Genomic DNA, 14,110 nt, shown 5'->3' on the forward strand with positions numbered 1-14,110 from the left:
CCGGAAAAGGGGCAGGCAGCCGGCTCGGGTAGAGCCCTCCACCGTCTGGCGCCTTGACTCCGCGGATGGCCAGCTTGGCCATAGTGGCACAGTGGGAGGTCTCTGCTGCAGCTCACTGCTCCAGAGAGTTGGGTTAAAATATGACTGATGCCATCTGTGTGGAGTTTGCAGGTTCTTGCCCTGACTGTGAAGGTTTCCTCTGTCTTCAACCCAAAGCGTGCATATCTGTGAAGTTTCCCCACGGGGACTTTTGCCTCTGCTTGTTGTGAAAACTCGTAGTTTTTGGAAGCTGCACAGGATAATTGGGAACAGTTTTGGTAACATTTCCAGATGATTATCTGGCCGATACTCATCAATGGATCCCATTGGAAATTCAGGAGAAGCTTGTTTCTGTCTGAGAGAGCAGTTTGTTCGCTCGTGTGTCAGACGATGTACAGCTCGCTGTTGCCTTCTGTCGCCGTCCAACATGTTGACAGAATTGGTCACCCGACGCGTCACAGAGCGCACCATGTCAGCGTCTCTGGGGATCGCCACGCGGAGGCTTCTGTCATGATCCCCGAGAGAACAGTGAGAATGTGGAACCCAAAACTTGAGACAACTTGCACAGATACATCAAAGGAAAAGTTGGGTCAATACATGTAGGGAAAGGAAAAGAAGCTTTGAGCAAGAGGTGGGGTGGAATAAGGTGGGAATAAGCTATGAAGTGTAAATGCAAGCATGGGACACCAAGGTGACATTGATTACTTCTGTGTTGCAATTTCGACTTACTCTTTACATTGCAACAAATATAAAACTTTTCTTCACCATTTTGTTATCAAGTTCTGACTTAAATTTTGCTTAAAAACATTACACGTACAACCCCACATTGGTTTGCATTCCTTGAAAATGCACAGTGTAACAATTTCACAATTTCCCTGTAACACATAGTTGGGTCATCGGCAATAAAGATCGGTATTGGTTTATGATCGTCACATACACTGAAATACGATGATAAACGTTGTTTTGCGTGCTGAAACATCCCATGCATGACTACAACTATACCGGTCCTGGGCACATTAGTTAATGCAAAGGGGGAAATGAAATAGAGTGCACAATATATAGTGTTCAGCATCAGAAAAAGTTGAGATTAAAAAAAGTGCAGAGGCCACAATGAGGTAGATTGGGAGATCGGGAAGATAAGCCCTAGTTTACGATAGGTCTGATAACATTGGGGAAACATAGAAACATAGAAACATAGAAAATAGGTGCAGGAGTAGGCCATTCGTCCCTTCCAGCCTGCACCGCCATTCAATATGATCATGGCTGATCATCCAACTCAGTATCCTGTTCCTGCCTTCTCTCCATACCCCCTGATCCCTTTAGCCACAAGAGCCACATTGAACTTAAATATAGCCAATTAACTGGCCTCAACTACCTTCTGCGGCAGAGAATTCCAGAGATTCACCACTCTGTGTGAAAAAAGTTTTTCTCATCTCGGTCCTAAAAGATTTCCCCTTTATTCTTAAACTATGACCCCTTGTTCTGGACTTCCCCAACATCGGGAACAATCTTCCTGCATCTAGCCTGTCCAACCCCTTAAGAATTTTGTAAGTTTCTATAAGATCCCCCTCAATCTTCTAAATTCTAGCGAGTACAAACCGAGTCTATCCAGTCTTTCTTCATATGAAAGTCCTGACATCCCAGGAATCAGTCTGGTGAACCTTCTCTGTACAAGAATGTCATTCCTCAGATTAGGAGACCAAAACTGTATACAATACTCCAGGTGTGGTCTCACCAAGACCCTGTACAACTGCAGTAGAACCTCCCTGCTCCTATACGCAAATCCTTTTGCTATGGAAGAAGCTGTTCTTGAATCTGGGTGGTACATGTCATCATCTCTGGAGAAAAGAAATAGGTGACATTTCGGGTCGAGATTGAGAGTCAGGGAAAAGGGAAAGGAGAGATATAGACGGTGATATGGAGAGATATAGAACAAATGAATGAAAGATGATAGGCTGTGGAAGCGAGTCTGTGTTAAAACATTTAACAAGGAACTGCAGATGCTGGAAAATCGAAGGTAGACAAAAATGCTGGAGAAACTCAGTGGGTGAGGCCCACTATAGTTGTAGTCAGAAGAAGGGTCTCGACCCGAAACATTGCCCATTTCCTTCGATCCATAGATGCTGCCTCACCCGCTGAGTTTCTCCAGCATTTCTGTCTACCCTGGGTTAAAACATGGTGGGAGAGCAGGAGTGATCACAGAAGGGGAGCAGCGAGAGAGGATGTCGCAGAACTCTCGTGGGAGAGACGAGGAGAACCTCTTCAAAGTAGGAACACCTTGAGGAGATTTTGCAGTGGAGCAGACAACATAGAAGTGTGGGTGCTACTTTACACCAAAGATAGACACAAAAAGCTGGAGTAACTCAGCAGGTCAGGCAGAATCCCTGGAGAAAAGGAATGGGTGGCGTTTTCTGGTCGAAAGAATAAATCAGGGAAGGTAGTACATCCATGGATAACAAGGGAAATCAGGGATAGTATCAAAGCGAAGGATGATGCGTACAAATTAGCCAGAAAAAGCAGCATACCGGAGGACTGGGAGAAATTCAAAGACCAGCAGAGGAGGACAAAGGGCTTAATTAGGAAAGGAAAAATAGATTATGAAAGAAACTGGCAGGGAACATAAAAACTGACTGCAAAAGTTTTTATAGATATGTGAAAAGAAAGAGATTAGTTAAAACAAATGTAGGTCCCTTGCAGTCAGAAACAGGGGAGTTGATCATGGGGAACAAGGATATGGCGGACCAATTGAATAACTACTTTGGTTCCGTCTTCACTAAGGAAGACATAAATAATTTGCCGGAAATAGCAGGGGACCGCGGGTCAAAGGAGTTGGAGGAATTGAGTGAAATCCAGGTTAGCCGGGAAGTGGTGTTGGGTAAATTGAATGGATTAAAGGCCGATAAATCCCCAGGGCCAGATAGGCTGCATCCCAGAGTACTTAAGGAAGTAGCTCCAGAAATAGTGGATGCATTAGTAATAATCTTTCAAAACTCTTTAGATTCTGGAGTAGTTCCTGAAGATTGGCGGGTAGCAAACGTAACCCCACTTTTTAAGAAGGGAGGGAGAGAGAAAATGGGGAATTACAGACCAGTTAGTCTAACATCGGTAGTGGGGAAACTGCTAGAGTCAGTTATTAAAGATGGGATAGCAGCACATTTGGAAAGTGGTGAAATCATTGGACAAAGTCAGCATGGATTTACGAAAGGTAAATCATGTCTGACGAATCTTATAGAATTTTTCGAGGATGTAACTAGTAGCGTGGATAGGGGAGAACCAGTGGATGTGGTGTATCTGGACTTCCAGAAGGCTTTCGACAAGGTCCCACATAAGAGATTAGTATACAAACTTAAAGCACCAGGTATTGGGGGTTCAGTATTGATGTGGATAGAGAACTGGCTGGCAAACAGGAAGCAAAGAGTAGGAGTAAACGGGTCCTTTTCACCATGGCAGGCAGTGACTAGTGGGGTACCCCAAGGCTCAGTACTGGGACCCCAGCTATTTACAATATATATTAATGATCTGGATGAGGGAATTGAAGGCAATATCTCCAAGTTTGCGGATGACACTAAGCTGGGGCGGGCAGTGTTAGCTGTGAGGAGGATGCTAGGAGACTGCAGGGTGACTTGGATAGGCTGGGTGAGTGGGCAAATGTTTGGCAGATGCAGTATAATGTGGATAAATGTGAGGTTATCCATTTTGGTGGCAAAAACAGGAAAGCAGACTATTATCTAAATGGTGGCCGATTGGGAAAGGGGGAGATGCAGTGAGACCTGGGTGTCATGGTACACCAGTCATTGAAGGTAGGCATGCAGGTGCAGCAGACAGTAAAGAAAGCGAATGGTATGTTAGCTTTCATTGCAAAAGGATTTGAGTATAGGAGCAGAGAGGTTCTACTGCAGTTGTACAGGGTCTTGGTGAGACCACACCTGGAGTATTGCGTACAGTTTTGGTCTCCAAATCTGAGGAAGGACATTATTGCCATAGAGGGAGTGCAGAGACGGTTCACCAGACTGATTCCTGGGATGTCAGGACTGTCTTATGAAAAGACTGGATAGACTTGGTTTATACTCTCTAGAATTTAGAAGATTGAGAGGGGATCTTATAGAAACTTACAAAATTCTTAAGGGGTTGGACAGGCTAGATGCAGGAAGATTGTTCCCGATGTTAGGGAAGTCCAGGACAAGGGGTCACAGCTTAAGGATAAAGGGGAAATCCTTTAAAACCGAGATGAGAAGAACTTTTTTCACACAGAGAGTGGTGAATCTCTGGAATTCTCTGCCGCAGAGGGAAGTCGAGGCCAGTTCATTGGCTATATTTATGATCAGCCATGATCATATTGAATGGCGGTGCAGGCTCGAAGGGCTGAATGGCCTACTCCTGCACCTAATTTCTATGTTTCTATGTTTCTATGAGACCCTACTTCAGACTGAGAGTTAGGGGAGAGGGAAACGAGAGACATGGAGAGATATTGCAGAGGAGTCTGGCGATGGAAGGGTTAATAAATCCGCGCCCCAACACACGCACGCACACACACACACACACAGGAAGGAGCTCTAGGACCCAGCGGACACCTTTATGCTGCTGTGGATAAAGCGAGGATGAAAGAGATGTGAGGCAAGGAGTGTGGTGTTGGCTGAGCTGCGATGAGGCTGGCTGGAGGCACGGTGACTACAGCAGGGCCATGGGGACGCTCTATGTGACTGCAGCTCCACACAACAAGGACTGTCTGCTGGAAAGGGCGAGAGCAACTCTGACCCGTCTCTGCACCAGGGAAGCTGATGAGGAGAAGTCTAAACCCCAACTTTAATCAGCAGGATAAAAGAACGACTGTTTCACAAACCAACTCTTCTGGGAAGTTCATGCGGGGGGGTTGAAGTCTAGTGTCAACCTGTTGTCGGAGCCTGGGTTGAGTGTATGTGTGTTGGACTGATCTGTCTGTGGGCCACGTTCTCTGGACCCCCCGGTCCACTTCTGAAGACCAGCAACTAAGGTACATCTCTTCATTCAGTTCACCAGCTCTCTGCTAAACCTTTTCAGTAGCCCAAGCCGGTGGCGACCGCTCTCAAATGTTATGTAGGAAGGAACTGCAGATGCTGGTTTAAACCCAAGATAGATACAGAAAGCCGGAGTAACTCCGCGGGACAGGCAGCATCTCTGGAGAGAAGGAATGGGTGGCGTTTGGGGGTCGAGACTCTTCTTCACTGAGAGTCAGGGGACGGGGGAGGGGGAGACGAGAGATATCGACGGTGATGTGGAGAGATATTTTATTTCGAGTTGAAAGAAGGTCCCTGTTTGTTTCGGATTGTCAGCGCGAGTTGAATTTCGATGCATTGCAGGCGAAATCTGAAATCCAAGCGGAATAGACGGAAGCTACTCTGTATGTATCTGTGGAGGTGGGTAGTGTGGGCAGCTGGTTTTACACCGAAGGTAGACACGAAATGCTGAAATAACTCAGCGGGACAGGCAGCTTAGAAACATAGGTGCAGGAGTAAGCCGTTCGGCCCTTCGAGCCAGCACCTCTCCCGTTCAATATGACCATGGCTGATCATCCAAAATCAGTATCCCGTTCCTGCTTTCTTCTGCCCCATCCTTTGATTCATCATCTCTGGAGTTAATGGATAGGTGACGTTTCGATATATATATGTGTGTATATGTATCGATCAAAGCAAAAATCATTTTTTTCCCCAAAGGGGATAATGGTGGGGTTAATATTGTAGGAATGTTATTCTGGCATGTCCTCTCACGAGGCAGTGTGTGTGTGTGAACACACCGGGGTGCTACTAATGTATTTTTGTTATACCTTGTAGAGGTATTAAATGTCTACTCTCTCTTATTCTATCCCAGTCCTGTTGGTTTATACACTGTGCGTATTTCATTCCAAATGCGCATCCTTTTGTCATTAAGGCCGGCACAGCGGTAGAGTTGCTGCCTTGCAGCGCCAGAGACCCGGGTTCGATCCTGACTACAGGTGCTGTCTGTACGGAGTTTATACGTTCACCCCCAGGCGACGTGGGTTTTCTCCGGGTGCTCCGGTTTCTTCTCACACTCCAAAGGCGTACAGATTTGTAGGCTGATTGGCTTCTGTAAATTGTCCCTGGTGTGCAGGATAGTGTACGGGATTCGCTGGTTGACGCGGACTCAGTGGGCCGAAGGACCTGTTTCCTCGCTACATCGCTAAATTAAAGCATAGACTGAAAGTTCCCTTGGTCCTAGTTTCCCTGGTGATTGCTATCCCAAACTCCACTGTTGGGAGACTCAATTAGCAGGTCGACGTTGGAAGGAGCTGAGTTTGGAAGAACGAGGGGGGACCTCTTCGAAACCTACTGAATAGTGAAAGGTCTGGATAGAGTGGATGTGGAGAGGATCTCAGAATAAAAGGACGAGCCTTTAAAACGGCGCTGCGTAGGAATTTCTTTAGTCCAAGGGTGGTGAATCTGTGGAATTCATTGCCACAGAAGTCTGTGGAGGCCAAGTCAATTGATATTTCTAAGGCAGAGATTAACAGGGAGAATGGGGTTGAGAGGGAAAGGTAGATCAGCCATGATTGAATAGCAGAGTAGACTTGATTGGCCGAATGGCCTAAGTCTGCGCCTATAACTTATGAAGACCAGCCAGTGTTGTTCACTTTGTGGTTAGTACAGCTTGATGTGGAAAATATTCCTCAAATATGGTTATGGTTTCAATAGACAATAGGTGCAGGAGTAGGCCATTCAGCCCTTTGAGCCAGCATCGCCATTCAATGTGATCATGGCTGATCATCCCCAATCAGTACCCCATTTCTGCCTTCTCCCCATATCCCCTGACTCCGTCCTATCTAGCTCTCTCTTGAAAGTATCCAGAGAACCGGCCTCCACCGCCCTCCGAGGCAGAGAATTCCACAGACACAACTCTCTGTGAGAAAAAGTGTTTCCTCGTCTCTGTTCTAAATGGCTTACCCCTTATTCTTAAACTGTGGCCCCTGGTTCTGAACTCCCCCAACATTGGGAACATGTTTTCAGCCTCTTGTATGTCCAAACCCTTAACAATCTTATACGTTTCAATAAGATACCCTCTCATCCTTCTAAACTCCAGAGTTTCCTGGAGTTACCACTTTAGGGATGTCAGTGCAACCCAAGTGTTTAAACAGTAAATGGGCGGAGGAAATTGTCCCTCTTATTCCAAGGATACCATCTGGTTCCTTCACCCTGATGTGGTCATAATGTCATTCAAAAGCAGATGCAATATTAACCCAACAAACCTGATCTATAAATGTTTAATATGTTTGCCTACCTGTCTCTTTCCTTGTTTTTGTTCTTGCCATTGCAGCTTTAACCACTTTGCAAAGATGAATAACATTTCTGCTGGTAAAATAAGTAAGGTATAGTCGTACAGCACCAAACAAGCCCATCGGCCCAATTTTCTCATGGTTTTCAAGATGCCCCATCTGCACTAGTCCCATCTGCCTGCATTTGACCCATATCCCTTCTAAACCTATCCTGTCCAAGTACCTGTCCAAATCTTTCAAATGTTATTTTAGTCTCTGCCTCGACTACCTACTCTGGTGGTACGTTCCATATGCTCACCACCCTTTGAGTGGAAAAGGTTGTGCCTTGGGTTCCTATTAAATCTTTCCCGTCTAACCTTAAACCAATGTTCATAAAGAAATAAAAGCAGAACTGGGCCATTCAGCCCATTGTGTCTACTCTGCTGAATAACCCACTGATTGCCATCTGGTTCGTGATTTCCCTACTCTAGGTAAAAGCCGATGTGCATACACGCTCTCTATTCCCCTTATGATCATACACGCCTCTATAAGGTAGAGTATATTGATCGGTGGTGCAGCAGCAGACTTGCAGCCTTATAGCGCCAGAGATCCGGGTTCGATCCTGACTACGGGAGCTGTCTATACCAAGTTTGTACGTTCTCTCTGTGACAGTGTGGTTTGCTCCGGGATCTCCAGTTGCTTACCACACTCCAAAAAAACAAAACAGATTTGTCGGCTAATCGGCTTGGTGTCGGCTAAGATATCACTATTTGGTGACGTCTAAGGATAGGGAAAGAAAGTAGACACAGAAGAAAACATAATGAGGGAAGAAAAGATTGGAAGCAGGGAGAAAAGGAAAGAAAAACGAGGAAAGCAAAATAAAAATGCAGAAAAGCAGTGGGTGGTTTTATTTCAACACGAAGGAGTAGAATTTTCTGTTCCTATTGTTTCCTTTCTGGGCCTCTAGACTTTGCACTACATAAATCTTGTTATTTAAAAAGGAACTCTTAATGCAACTAAATACCAACTTTTTGTGTTGTGCCAAAATACATCAATATCTTATTCTGAGAGAGGTCAAGAATAGGCTCCAGGAGTGTACTGCAAGGTGTGGAGTGCCACAATTGTTCCAAAGATTTGTTACTCATGGTGAAGTTCCTTCACATTCCATTTCTTTTTAAGAAAGACTTGTAACAATTCTTGGTCGACACAAAATGCTGGAATAACTCGGTGGGTGAGGCAGCATCTCTGGAGAGAAAGAATGGGCGACGTTTCAGATCAAGACCCTTCTTCAGATTCTTTGATACTTCTCCAGGAAATTCTGGGCTGGTTTTGATTTTAATATTTGGCTTTGCTTAGAGATAGAATGTGGAAACAGGCCCTTCGGCCCACCGAGTCGGCACCGACCAGCGGTCCCGACACACACCGACACACACACACACACCAAGCCAATTAACCTAGCGACCTGCACGTCTTTGGAGTGTGGGAGGAATTCGAAGAGAAAGCCCACACGGCCACGGGGAGAATGTACAGACAGCACCCGTAATTGGGATTGAACCCGGGTCTCTGGCGCTGTAAGGCAGCAACTCTACCGCTGCGCCACCGTGCCGCCCAAATATTGATATCTATTGATATTGTTGTTCATCATGGCTCCGCAGAAATGATTTTCACTTTGATTATCAATTTGTGTTCTCAGAATTTCCGTGGCAAATATTTGTCAAGCTAAAGGGTGAGGTGGTGGGGGGGTGGGGGGGAGCGAGGGAGGGGGAATCTAATTTATGGAATGCACCAGAGTAATTGGGAATCATATGATGTAGCTTGTAACCTTGAGGCACTGATCCAGTGAGAGATCAGTAAATGAGTCCAAAGAAGGATCCTGACCTGATACGTCACCTGCCCATTTTCTCCAGAGATGCTGCCCGACCCACTGAATTACTCCAGCATTTCCTGTCCAGCTAAAGTAAATCTAACCCATGGATTCTGAAAAAGGCAAACAAATTCCGATGCTGGAAATCTGCCATGAAAATGGAAAATGCTGCAGATAATGGTGCCAGGGCTATGGGTAGAAAGCAGGAGAATGAGGGAGAGATGGATCAGCCATGATTGAATGGCGGAGTAGACTTGATGGGCCGAATGGCCTAATTCTGCTCCTATAACCAATGAACTTCTGAGATACTCAGGAAGGCTGGCAGCATCTGTAGGGAGGGAAAATATTTTATGTTTCTGGTCAGTAACCACTTACTGGAACTGTGTAAAAGCTTTAAATTTGCACGAGTATTGAAGATCCATTTGGATCCAGTTGGCAAGAAAGTAATTGGTGCCTTATCCTAGATGCCTGAATATAACTTGAGCAATGCATTTAAAAGTGATGGAGAAGAAATGTTGTTAGTGAACAGCAGACACCTACAAGAGAACAGTTTTATCTGCTTTCTGCAGCAAAGGTGACAGTAATCTGTGTTTTTTGGCCTTTAACCATCCTTCATATTGCTACTGTTAAGACTGGCAAACACATGAAAGATTTTTATTACCGGCCACCTTTTCTCTTGTGTAACCACAGTGACATATTGTTTGGCTAATAAATAAGTCCTAGACTAACGATCAATTTGCAGGAATTCAAGTCCTTCTGTTGCAACATAGGAATTCATTTCCTTTTTTGTTACAAAGCGGAATTGATATCTTATCACCAGTGTTGACTATGACACGATCAGATTGTCATTTAAAGAAGCCGTCTGGTTAATGAAGGTCCTTCGGGGAAGGAAGCAGTTGGTCCTTAACTAGTGAGCTGCATTTGACTGCAGACCCAAAACAATGCACTTGACTCTTAAGTACCATGTGAAATGATCCAGTAAACTGTTCAATTCAAGGGCAATTAGATAAGGAGAATAAATGGTAGCTTTGCCAATGGTGACTACATTCTCTGAGTGAATAAAAATAATTGCCCTATGATTGAGAGCCTCGTGCTAATGAATGTTAAAAAGCCTTCCATTGTTGGTGATGAAAGCGCTGCAGTGGTTTGGCCCTTTTGACAAACTGTTGCCGTCCTTAATTGCTCTGAAACTGAGTGGTCCGCTGAACATTTTTTTTTTTTTAATTTTATTTTTTTAGCAGTACAGTAAATCATATTAATACATCGCATATATCTTATTACATTATGTTGTACCACTTCATTTTTTGAGCTTTAAAAAAGAAAGAAATAAAAGAAGTAAGAAAAGTAAGCAAGAATCGTGAAGGTGCAGGAAAGTGTTGGGAGAAGAGAACCCCTTAGGGAAGGAATTAGAGAAGGAAGCAAAGAAAATAAATAAGACCCTAGAAAGAAAAGAAAAACAAGGAAAAAAGGAAAATCAGTCGCTCTATTGTAACACAAAACTCCGCAAAAAAGGATATACCAACCGTGTTTTTATTAAAAATTTATTTTATACCCCCCATTACCAGGTCCTGGTAGCCTTTATATTTTAACTTATTATTGCACCTTAGCTTGTAATAGTTCCATAAATGCAGACCACGTCTTTTGGAAGTGATCTGCTTTACCTGCTAGGAGGAGTCTCATCTCTTCCAAGTGTAATGTTTCGAACATGTTTGAAATCCACATTTTTGTTGTTGGTATTGGAGCATTTTTCCAAAATTTAAGTATAAGCTTTTTTCCGATTATTAGCCCATAATTAAGTAAGTTCTTTTGAAACATATTTAATTCAGGGTTACCTTCCGATATTCCAAAAATGATCCATTCTACTCTGGGTAGAAGTTTTGTTTTAAATAATTTTGTAAAGATTTCAAATATTTCGTTCCAGAATTTTTGAATTTTTATACAGAAAACAAAAGAGTGCGCTATGTTAGCTTCTTGTACCTGACATTTATCACAAATGGGTGAGACATTGGGGAAGAGTTTATTTATTTTAGTTTTTGAATAATATAGTCTGTGTAATGTTTTATATTGGATTAGAGTATGTCGTATGTTGATCGAGCATTTATGCACATATATTAAGTGTTTATTCCAGCTCTCTTTTGAAATTTTTATAGCTAATTCTTGTTCCCAATCTCTTCTAATATTATCTGTTGTAGGTATTTCTATATTCAATATAATATTATATAAGTATGATATTAGATTTGCTGATTCAGCCTTTATCTTCATGGCTTCATCTAATAAGTCTGGGGGCATATTATAATAGTCTTTTGTATATTTTTTCAGATAATCACGGATTTGAAGATATTTAAAATATTGATTATTTTTCAAGTTATATTTCAGTTGTAATTGTTGAAATGGTAATAATTTCCCTAATTCATACAGGTCTCCGAGCGTTTTGATTCCCATTCTTTCCCATTGTGTAAATGATTTATCTATAATTGAGGGTTTAAACGAAGGGTTATTGGCTATTGGCATTAGCAGAGATAGATTTCTTAATTTTAAGTTCTGTTTTATTTGTTTCCAAGTTCTGATTGTACTATGTATCATTGGATTTTTATTATAATATTTGTTATTCAAATTCGTTGGTGAGAGGAGAGTCGCTCCTGTATTACCAGGAGCGCAGTCCTCTCTCTCCATTACAATCCAATCCACCTGCTGGGCAGAGTTGTCCAGCAGGTGAATCATATTTTTAATATTTACCGCCCAATTATAGTACATGAAGTTAGGGAGCGCTAGACCACCCATCTCTTTTGGTTTACTGAGGTGTGCTCTTTGTATTCTGTGGGATTTATAATCCCATATAAAGTTTGTGATGTCTGAATCTAATTTCGCAAGGCATTTTGCTGGTGCCATTTTGAGATGTGAATATGGCACTGATTAGTTTATTTGTTGGCTCCCAGTCCTTGCGTGACCATCTCCTCCAGTGCTCATCCTGTTGCTGTGTGGGTTCCAACAAACGTCCTGTGAGCAGATTAGGCTATGAATATAAAAGTTAGGATGTTATATTGCATGTATGGAGCTGGGATGGCCATAGAACATTGGGATGTTATGTTAATGAGTATAGAGTTGGGATGTTATGTTAATGAGTATAGAGTTGGGATGTTGTGTTACATGAGTATAGAAGGTGGGTTATGTTACATGACCATAGAAGTTGGGATGTTTAAGAAAGAACTGCAGATACTGAAAAAATTGAAGGTAGACAAAAAATGCTGGAGAAACTCAGCGGGTGAAGGAGGCATCTATGGAGAGAAGAAATGGGCGACATTTTGGGTTGAGACCCTTTTTTGGTGCCTTAACCTAGATGCCTGAATATAGGTTACATGAGAATAGAGTTGGGTTGTTATGTTACACGAGTGTAGAAGCGGGATGTCAGTTTGAAGAAGGGTTTCAGCCCGAAACGTTGCCTATTTCCTTCGCTCCATAGATGCTGCTGCACCCGCTGAGTTTCTCCAGCACTTTTGTCTAACTGGGATGTCATGTTACAGCTGTACAAGGCGCTGGTGAGGCCACAGTTGTAGTGTTGTGTTCGGTTTTAGTCACCCTGCAATAGGGAAGATGTTAAGCTGGAAAGTGTAGAGAAGATTTGAGGATAGTGTCGGGTGTTATGGTGAGAAGGCAGGAGAATGGGGTTAGGAGGGAGATATAGATCAGCCGTGATTAAATAGCAGAGTAGACTTGATGGGCTGAATGGCCTAATTCTGCTTCTATCACTGATGACAGTATGGCCTGAGGTCCTGAGCTATAAGGAGTGATTGGGCAGGCTAGGACTGTACTCTTTGCTCCATAGGAGGATGAGAAGAAATCTTGTGGAGGTGTATAAAATCACGAGGGGAATAGATAGTGTAGCTGCACAGTCTCTTACCCAAAGTAGGGGAATCAAGAACCAGAGGACATAGGTTTTAGGTAAGGGGGGGAAAGATTTAATAAGTAAGTAAGTACATTGTATTTATATAGCACATTTAAATCAACTAGCGTTGAAACCAAAATGCTTTACATAGAAGAAATAATTAGGTTTCCGTACATCCATAGAAAAAGAAAAAAAAAATAAAAAAGTCACAACTCATTATAGAATGTAACATGAATGTCCCCCCACAGCAGAATCAAAAATTTCCTCTGTGGGGAAAGGCACTAGAAAGTTAATTCCTCTTCCTCTGTGATCACCCGAGGTCGGGGCCTATTTGTGGCCTCCGCAGCCAGTCGCTGCAACGGGATGCAATAGGAATCTGAAGGGCAGCGTTTTCAGAGGGTGGTGGGTATATGGGATGAACTGATGGAGAAGGTAGTTGAGGCAGAAACTATAACATGGATCAGAAAGATTTAGAGGGAGGGATATGGGCCAAACATGGGTAGGTGGGACTAATGTAGATGGGGCACGTTGGTTGGCATAGGTAAGCTGGGTCAAAGAGCCTGTTTCCATGTTGTACGTCTCTATGACTGTGTGACTATTTGACATTAGTGGCTACTAGGACTTGAGCTGTCACACCCTGTGGCACTGGCCAACTAACAACAAAATGATCAAAATAAAAAATGATTTATCTCAAATTTCTTCCGGCTGTTGCAATTTAAAACATGTACATATAGAGTGAATATAAATAAACAAATAAAGTTGGGTAAGCTTATATTATTAATTGGCAAGCAGTCTGCTTCAAGTGAATGGTGCTCCTTGATTCGCCACCTAATTTGGCTTGATCAAGCCAAAATCCATGCACCCAGAGTTAAGTTTATGTTTAGCACGGAAACAGGCCCTTCGGCCCACCGAGTCTGCACCGACCAGCGATCCCTGCACACTTCCATTACCCTACACATACTAGGGACAATTTATATTTATACCAAGCCAATTAACCTACGAACCTGTAGAATCTCGGGGCACTTAAGGAGGTGGCTCTAGAAATCGTGGATGCACTGGTGATCATTTTCCAATGTTCGAA

General features: G+C 43.2%; 1 protein-coding gene across 1 annotated transcript in view; it reads left to right on the forward strand.

Moving 5' to 3' along the window:
* The first annotated feature begins 4,570 nt into the window (after positions 1-4,570).
* LOC129699991 (tandem C2 domains nuclear protein) overlaps positions 4,571-14,110 on the forward strand; it is an 83,319-nt gene continuing 73,779 nt past the window's right edge. The window contains exon 1 of the mRNA XM_055640114.1: positions 4,571-5,029. The gene's annotated coding sequence lies outside the window, so the exon portion shown is untranslated. The remainder of the gene's footprint in view (positions 5,030-14,110) is intronic.

Source organism: Leucoraja erinacea, chromosome 9 (assembly GCF_028641065.1).
Source record: "Leucoraja erinacea ecotype New England chromosome 9, Leri_hhj_1, whole genome shotgun sequence".
In the NCBI taxonomy this organism is placed as follows: Eukaryota; Metazoa; Chordata; class Chondrichthyes; order Rajiformes; family Rajidae; genus Leucoraja; species Leucoraja erinaceus.